Source organism: Balaenoptera physalus, assembly GCF_965194825.1.
Source record: "Balaenoptera physalus genome assembly, chromosome: 11".
Classification (NCBI taxonomy): Eukaryota; Metazoa; Chordata; class Mammalia; order Artiodactyla; family Balaenopteridae; genus Balaenoptera; species Balaenoptera physalus.
The window spans coordinates 15,561,583-15,570,791 of NC_138896.1; positions in this window are offsets into that span (position 1 = coordinate 15,561,583).

The following is a 9,209-nucleotide window of genomic DNA, read 5'->3' on the forward strand; positions in this document are numbered from 1 at the left end:
GACATGCTAAAGGGCATCATTTAGTATGTAGTGGAGCAGAATTAAAACTCATATGTGTCCCACTTCCAAACCTGCACCTCTAACCATTCCACTGTATTATCCCAGCTGCTAGCTCTTTCAGATTCTTCAGAAGAAGACTCCTTTTTCATTTGTATTACAGGTTGCTTTTTCATAATTCCAGTTTTAATTAACGTTTTTCATTCTCAAGGTACACACTGAACACAGTGAACCTTAGTTCGAAATGCATTAAGAGGTTTGCATTCAGAAGGCATGGTAAATTAGCTGGGTGACTGAGAACTGAAAAGCAACTATCATACAATGACAATAAAGTGGGTAATTAATTGCTCTGTGATACACAAAATAGAGAAAAGCCAGTGACCACGTGCATAGTGCACTAGAATGAACGCTGCAAGAGCGCTCAGAAACTCGGATTGTAGTCCATTTTTTTAAATTGCTTTTTAAAATATTGAATAGATGCAAAGAACATTTATAAATATTTGTAGTACAAAGAATCACAGTAAAATTCAGACCTATATATTCACCATCCAGATAAAGAAACAGCCCATTACCTTTATCTATGGGGCCCCCGCTTCTCTCCACAAGTAACCGCTCTCCTGACTTTCATGTTTATTGTTCCCTCTGTTTCTTTGTAGTTTTACCAGGCAATTCGCATAAAAAACAATGGATTGCTTCGTTGTGCATATTTTGGAACACGGATTTTCTGGATTTTCGTCTGCAGTCTTATGTGACTTGCTTTTTTCACTCAGCGTTACATTTCTGAGATACATTCAAGTTGTTGCTTGTGGTTGAAGTTCATTCTTTTTAATTGTTCTATGTATGTGGATATATTTGTCCTCTGTATGATTATATAACAATGTATTTATCTATACTAATTTTTAAAAATTGAAGTATAGTTAATTTACAATGTTGTGTCAGTTTCTGGCATAGAGCAAAGTGATTCAATTTTATAGATATATATGTGTGTGTGTATATATATTCTTTTTCAGATTCTTTTCCATTATAGTTTATTACAAGATATTGAATACAGTTCCCTGTGCTATACAGTAAGATTTTGTTGTTTACCTATTTTATATATAGTAGGTTGTTATCTGCTAATCCCAAACTCCTAATTTATCCCTCCCCCACCCCGTTTCCCCTTTGGTAACCGTAAGTTTGTTTTCTACATCTGTGTCTGTGTCTGTTTTGTAAATAAGTTCATTTGTATCATATTTTAGATTCCACATATAAGTGATATCATATGACATTTGTCTTCCTCTGTCTGACTTACTTCTCTTACTATGATAATCTCTAGGTCCATCCATGTTTCTTTCATTATTTTTTTTATGGTTGAGTAGTATTCCAATGTATGTGTGCATATACATATATATCTCCCACATCTTCTTTATCCATTCATCTGTCGATGGACATTTAGGTTGCTTCCATGTCTTGGCTATTGTAAATAGCGCTGCTATGAACATAGGGGTGCATGTATCTTTTCGAATTAGCGTTTTCTCCAGATATATGCTCAGGAATGAGATTGCTGGGTCATATGGTAACTCTATTTTTAGTTTTTCATGGAGTTTTTTTTTACTGTTCTCCATATCTATGTTAATTTTAATGGGCATCTGCATTGCTTCTAGCTCTTTTTGCTAGTATAAATATTACCACTTTAAAGATTTTTCTATCTTTCTTCTGGTGCAAGAATTTCTCTAGGATATATCTACGTACAAGTAGATTTGCCAGCTTATGGGAAATGCATATCATCAGCTTTGCTAGATAATGCCCAATGATGCTCCAAAGTGCTTGGACAAATGTGTACTCCTGCTTCAGTATGTAAAAGTTATGGTGGCTTCATAGACTTACTAACAACTGTTTTTGTTAACCTCCTAACTTTTACCTGTCTGCTAAGTGCGAAATTGTATTTCATTCTGGTTTTAATTTGCATTTCCTTAAAACTAAAGAAATTGAGTATCTTTTCATTTGCATATAGACCATTCAAGTTTCTTCTTCCTTGAAGTACCTGTTCAAGTCTTTTCTTTTTAATACATTTATTTATATTTATTTATTTATTTATGCAAGTCTTTTGTCCATTTCTGTACTAGCTTGTTTTTTTTTCATTCGGATTTGTAGGTATTCTTTATGTATTCTGAATACCAATCTATTTTTAGCTCTATGTGCTACAAATATCTTCTCTCAGTCAGAGGCTTGCATTTTCACATTCTCTGAAAAAAGAAGAAAAGTTCCAAATTTTTCTGAAATCGAACCTATCTTCTAATTTGTACTTTTGCTTCTTTTTAAAGAAATTTGTCCAACATTGAGATCATAAAGAGCATCTCCAAAACTGTCTTCTAAAAGTTTCACAGTTTTGCCTTGCACACTGCTCTTCAGTTAGCTTGGAATAGATATCTGTGTATCTGGGCTCTACTTGGCTTTTGATTTTTTCATATAAATTTTAGGATCAGTTTGGAAAGCGTCAGAAGGAAATCATATTATGATTTTTATTGGAATTGCTTTTCATCTACACAGAACTTTTGGTAGAATTTACGCCTTTATGATGTTAAATCTTGTAGTTCATAAATATCATACAGTCCTTCATTTATTTATGGTTTTTTCAATGTGTTCCCACAAAGCTTTAGTATTTTCTCTGTAAAAGTCATGTATATCTTTTGTGGATTTTTTTCCCTAAATGCTTTGTATTTTTGAGGCTATTATAAATTGTATTCTCTTTTTAAATATTTTCCAATTCCTTTTTCATTATTAAGATATATATATTGATTTTTGTACATTGATTTCATATCTAGCCACCTTGCTAAATTATCTTGCTAATTCAAATTATCTGCATATATATATATATATATATATAGTTTACTATATACACAGTTATATGCAAATAATAACTATCTCTTCCATTACAATCCAATATAATAAAGGTTAATTTTTTTCGTGTAAAACCAGCCTTGCATTCGTTGTAGCCAGTTTAGTTATGTACTATATTCTTTATACATTGTGCAGTTCATTTTAATAATACTTTGTTTAGAACATATTCATCCTTATGAGCAGGATGAGAGTTTTTCTCTTGCCTAGATTAATTTGTATGAAATTGGACTAATTTATTCCTTGAATGTAACACAAACCTCACTGACTACAACATCTAGATTAATGTTTTATTTTATTTTTTGGTGTTTGCATTTTGTGTGTGTGTGTAGAAAAGAGATTTTTAACTGCTGAATCAATTTCTTTAATGATCATACAATTATTATGATTATTCTTATTGTGTTAATTATGGCAAATTATATTTTGAGAATTTTTCCAATTCTAATAAGACTGCAACACTGACATAATGTCATTCATTATTCTTTTAATGTATGCAGACTTTACTGTAATGGCCTCTTTTCTTCCTAAATTATTATATTGGGTTCTCCTTTTTCCTTAACCAATTTGACCAGTGGATTCTTTCAAAAAACAAACTTTTGGCTTTGTGGATTCTATTATGCTTTTTTTTCCTCTTTATTATAATTGCCATTTGATCCACATTTTTAGGATATATTCTGTAGTTGCTTCTTTGTTTCTCACAGTGTCATAAGTTAAAATCTCAGCTCATTAATGTTCTTTTTTTCTTTTCCAATGTAAGCATTTAAAACTATAAACTTTTCTCTAAGTATCAATTTTGCTATATCCCATAAATTATGATATGGAGTATTTTTGCCTTTGTTCTATTTTAAATATTTTCTAATTTTATTATAATTTCTTATTTGGCCCATGCTTTATTTATAAATAATGTTTCTTGTTCTTCAAATGTCTCTTGCTTTGTTGGTTGTAGTTCGTTCTTAATTTCTAACTCAGTTGTTTTTTTTAACATCTTTATTAGAGTATAATTGCTTTACAATGGTATGTTAGTTTCTGCTGTATAACAAAGTGAATCAGCTGTACATATACATATATCTCCGAATCTCCTCCCTCTAGTGTCTCCCTCCCACCCTCCCTGTTCCACCCCTCTAGGTGGGCACAAAGCACCAAGTTGATCTTTCTGTGCTATGTGGCTGCTTCCCACTAGCTATCTATTTTACATTTGGTAGTGTATATATGTCCATGCCACTCTCTCACTTCATCCCAGCTCACCCTTCCCACTCCCCGTGTCCTCAAGTCCATTCTCTACATCTGCATCTTTGTACTGTCCTGCCCCTAGGTTCTTCAGAGACATTTTTTGTTTTTTTTAGATTCCATATATATGTGTTAGCATACGGTATTTGTTTTTCTCTTTCTGACTTACTTCACTGTGTATGACAGTCTCTAGGTCCATCCACCTCACTACAAATAACTCAATTTGTTTCTTTTTATGGCTGAATAATATTCCATTGTATATATGTGCCACATCTTCTTTATCCATTCATCTGTCGATGGACACTTAGGTTGCTTCCATGTCCTGGCTATTGTAAATAGAGCTGCAATGAATATTGTGGTACATGACTCTTTTTGAATTATGGTTTTCTCAGGGTATATGCTTAGTAGTGGGATTGCTGGGTCGTACGGTAGTTCTATTTTAGTTTTTTAAGGAACCTCCATACTGTTCTCCATAGTGGCTGTATCAATTTACATTCCCACCAACAGTGCAAGAGGGTTCCGTCTTCTCCACACCCTCCCCAGCATTTATTGTTTGTAGATTTTTTGATGATGGCCATTCTGACCAGTGTGAGGTGATACCTCATTGGAGTTTTGATTTGCATTTCTCTAATTATTAGTGATGTTGACCATCCTTTCATGTGTTTGTTGGCAATCTGTATATCTTCTTTGGAGAAATGTCTATTTAGGTCTTCTGCCCATTTGTGGATTGGGTTGTTTGTTTTTTGATATTGAGCTGCATGAGCTGCTTGTAAATTCTGGAGATTAATCCTTTGTCAGCTGCTTCATTTGCAAATATTTTCTCCCATTCTGAGGGTTGTCTTTTCGTCTTGTTAATGGTGCAAAAGTTTTTATGTTTCATTAGGTCCCGTTTGTTTATTTTTCTTTTAATTTCCATTTCTCTAGGAGGTGGGTCAAAAAGGATCTTCCTGTCATTTATGTCATAGAGTGTTCTGCCTATGTTTTCCTCTAAGAGTTTTATAGTGTCTGGTCTTACATTTAGGTCTTCAATCCATTTTCACTTTATTTTTGTGTATGGTGTTAGGGAGTGTTCTAATTTCATTCTTTTACATGTAGCTGTCCAGTTTTTCCAGCACCACTTATTGAAGAGGCTGTCTTTTCTCCATTGTATATTCTTGCCACCTTTTTCAAAGATAAGATGACCATATGTATATGGGTTTATCTCTGGGCTTTCTATCCTGTTCCATTGATCTATATTTCTATTTTTGTGCCAGTACCATACTGTCTTGATTACTGTAGCTTTGTAGTATAGTGTGAAGTCAGGGAGCCTGATTCTTACAGCTCCAATTTTCTTCTCAAGATTGCTTTGGCTATTCGGGATCTTTTGTGTTTCCACACAAATTGTGAAACTTTTTTGTTTTACTTCTGTGAAAAATGCCATTGGTAGTTTGATAGGGATTGAATTCAATCTGTAGATTGCTTTGCGTAGTATAGTCATTTTCACAATGCTGATTCTTCCAATCCAAGAACATGTTATACCTCTCCATCTCTTCGTATCATCTTTACTTTCTTTCATCAGTGTCTTATAGTTTTCTGCATACAGGTCTTTGGTCTCCTTAGGTAGGTTTATCCCTAGGTATTTTATTCTTTTTGTTGCAATGGTAAATGGGAGTGTTTCCTTAATTTCTCTTGCAGATGTTTCATCATTAGTGTATAGGAATGCAAGAGATTTCTGTGCATTAATTTTGTGTCCTGCTACTTTCCCAATTCATTGATTAGCTCTAGTAGTTTTTTGGTAGCATCTTTAGGATTCTCTATGTATAGTATCATGTCATCTGCAAACAGTGACAGTTTTACTTCTTCTTTTCCAATTTGTATTCCTTATATTTCTTTTTCTTCTCTGACTGCTGTGGCTAAAACTTCCAAAACTATGTTGAATAATAGTGTGAGAATGGGCAACCTCATCTTTTTCCTGATCTTAGTGGAAATGGTTTCAGTTTTTCACCATTGAGAACGATGTTGGCTGTGGGTTTGTCATATATGGCCTTTATTATGTTGAGGAAAGTTCCCTCTATGCCTACTTTCTGGAGGGTTTTTATCATAAATGGGTGTTGAATTTTGTCGAAAGCTTTTTCTGCATCTATTGAGATGATCATATGGTTTTTCTCCTTCAATTTGTTAATATGGTGTATCACATTGATTGTTTTGCATATATTGAAGAATCCTTGCATTCCTGGATTAAACCCCACTTGATCATGGTGTATGATCCTTTTAATGTGCTGCTGGATCCTGTTTGCTAGTATTCTATTGAGGATTTTTGCATCTACATTCATCAGTGATATTGGCCTGTAGTTTTCTTTCTTTCTGACATCTTTGTCTGGTTTTCGTATCAGGGTGATGGTGGCCTCGTAAAATGAGTTTGGGAATGTTTCTCCCTCTGCTATATTTTGGAGGAGTTTGAGAAAGATAGGTGTTAGCTCTTCTCTAAATGTTTGATAGAATTCACCTGTGAAGCCATCTGGTCCTGGGCTTTTGTTTGTTGGAAGATTTTTAATCACAGTTTCAATTTCAGTGCTTGTGATTGGTCTGTTTATATTTTCTGTTTCTTCCTGGTTCAGTCTCGGAAGGTTGTGCTTTTCTATGAGTTTGTCCATTTCTTTCAGGTTTTCCATTTAATTGGCATATAGTTGCTTGTAGTAATCTCTCATGATCTTTTGTATTTCTGAAATGTCACTTGTTACTTCCCCTTTTTCATTTCTAATTCTATTGATTTGAGTCTTCTCCCTTATTCTCTTGATGAGTCTGGCTAATAGTTTATCAATTTTGTTTATCTTCTCAAAGAACCAGCTTTTAGTTTTATTGATCTTTGCTATCGTTTCCTTCATTTCTTTTTCATTTATTTCTGATCTGATCTTTATGATTTCTTTCCTTCTGCTAACTTTGGGGTTTTTTTGTTCTTCTTTCTCTAATTGCTTTAGGTATAAGGTTAGGTTGTTTATTTGAGATGTTTCTTGTTTCCTGAGTAGGACTGTATTGCTATAAACTTCCCTCTTAGAACTGCTTTTGCGGCATACCATAGGTTTTGGTTCATCGTGTTTTCACTGTCATTTGTTTCTAGGTAGTTTTTGATTTCCTCTTTGATTTCTTCAGTGATCTTTTGGTTATTTAGTAGTGTATTGTTTATCCTCCATGTGTTTGTATTTTTTACAGATTTTTTCCTGTAATTGATATCTCATCTCACAGTGTTGTGGTCGAAAATGATACTTGATACGATTTCAATTTTCTTAAATTTACCAAGGCTTGATTTGAGACCCAAGATATGATCTATCCAGGAGAATGTTCCATGAGCACTTGAGAAGAAAGTATATTCTGTTGTTTTTGGATGGATTGTCCTATAAATATCAATCAAGTCCATCTTGTTTAATGTGTCATTTAAAGCTTGTTTTTTCTCATTTATTTTCATTTTGGATGATCTGTGCATTGGTGAAAGTGGGGTGTAAAAGTCCTCTACTATTATTGTGTTACTGTTGATTTCCCCTTTTATGGCTGTTAGCATTTGCCTTATGTATTGAGGTGCTCCTATGTTGGATGCATAAATATTTACAATTGTTATAGCTTCTTCTTGGATTGGTCCCTTGATCACTATGTAGTGTCCTTCTTTGTCTCTTGTAATAGTCTTTATTTTAAAGTCTATTTTGTTTGATATGAGAATTGCTACTCCAGCTTTCTTTTGATTTCCATTTGCATGGAATATCATTTTCCATCCCCTCACGCTTGGTCTGTATGTGTCCCTAGGTCTGAAGTGGGCCTCTTGTAGACAGCATATATATGGGTCTTATTTTGTATCCATTCAACCAGTCTATGTCTTTTGGTTGGAGCATTTAATGCATTTACATTTAAGGCAGTTATCGATATGTAAGTTCCTATTACCATTTTTGTAACTGTTTTGGGTTTGTTATTGTAGGTCTTTTCCTTCTCTTGTGTTTCCTGCCTAGAGAAGTTCCTTTAGCATTAGTTGTAAAGCTGGTTTGGTGGTGCTGAATTCTCTTAGCTTTGCTTGTCTGTAAAGGTTTTAATTTCTCCGTCAAATCTGAATGAGATCCTTGCTGGGTAGCATAACCTTGTTTGCAGGTTTTTCCCTTTCATCACTTTAAATATGTCCTGTCACTCCCTTCTGGCTTGCAGAATTTCTGCTGAAAGATCAGCTGTTAACCTTATGGGGATTCCCTTGTAGGTATTTGTTGCTTTTCCCTTGCTACTTTTAATATATTTGTTCTTTGTATTTAATTTTTGATAGTTTGATTAATATGTGTCTTGGCGTGTTTCTCCTTGGATTCATCCAGTATGGGACTCTCTGTGCTTCCTGGACTTGATTGACTATTTCCTTTCCCATATTAGGGAAGTTTTCAACTATAATCTCTTCAAATATTTTCTCAGTCCCTTTCTTTTTCTCTTCTTCTTCTGGGACCCCTATAATTCGAATGTTGGTGCATTTAATGTCCCAGAGGTCTCTGAGACTGTCCTCAGTTCTTTTCATTCTTTTTTCTTTCTTCTGCTCTGTGGTAGTTATTTGCACTATTTTATCTTCCAGGTCACTTATTCGTTCTTCTGCCTCAGTTATTCTGCTATTGATTCCTTCTAGAGTACTTTTAATTTCATTTATTGTGATGTTCATCATTGTTTGCTTGCTCTTTAGTTCTTCTAGGTCCTTGTTAAACGTTTCTTGTATTTTCTCCACTCTATTTCCAAGATTTTGGATCATCTTCACTATCAGTACTCTGAATTCTTGTTCAGGTAGACTGCCTATTTCCTCTTCATTTGTTTGGTCTGGTGGGTTTTTATCTTGCTCCTTCATCTGCTGTGTATTTCTCTGTCTTCTCATTTTGCTTAACTTACCGTGTTTGGGCTCTCCTTTTCACAGGCTGCAAGTTCATAGTTCCCGTTGCTTTTGGTGACTGCCCCCAGTGAGTAAGGTTGGTTCAGTCGGTTGTGTAGGCTTCCTGGTGGAGGGGACTGGTGTCTGTGTCTGGTGGATGAGGCTGGATGTTGTCTTTCTGGTGGGCAGGACCACGTCCAGTGGTGTGTTTTGGGGTGTCTATGAACTCATTATGATTTTAGGCAGCCTCTCT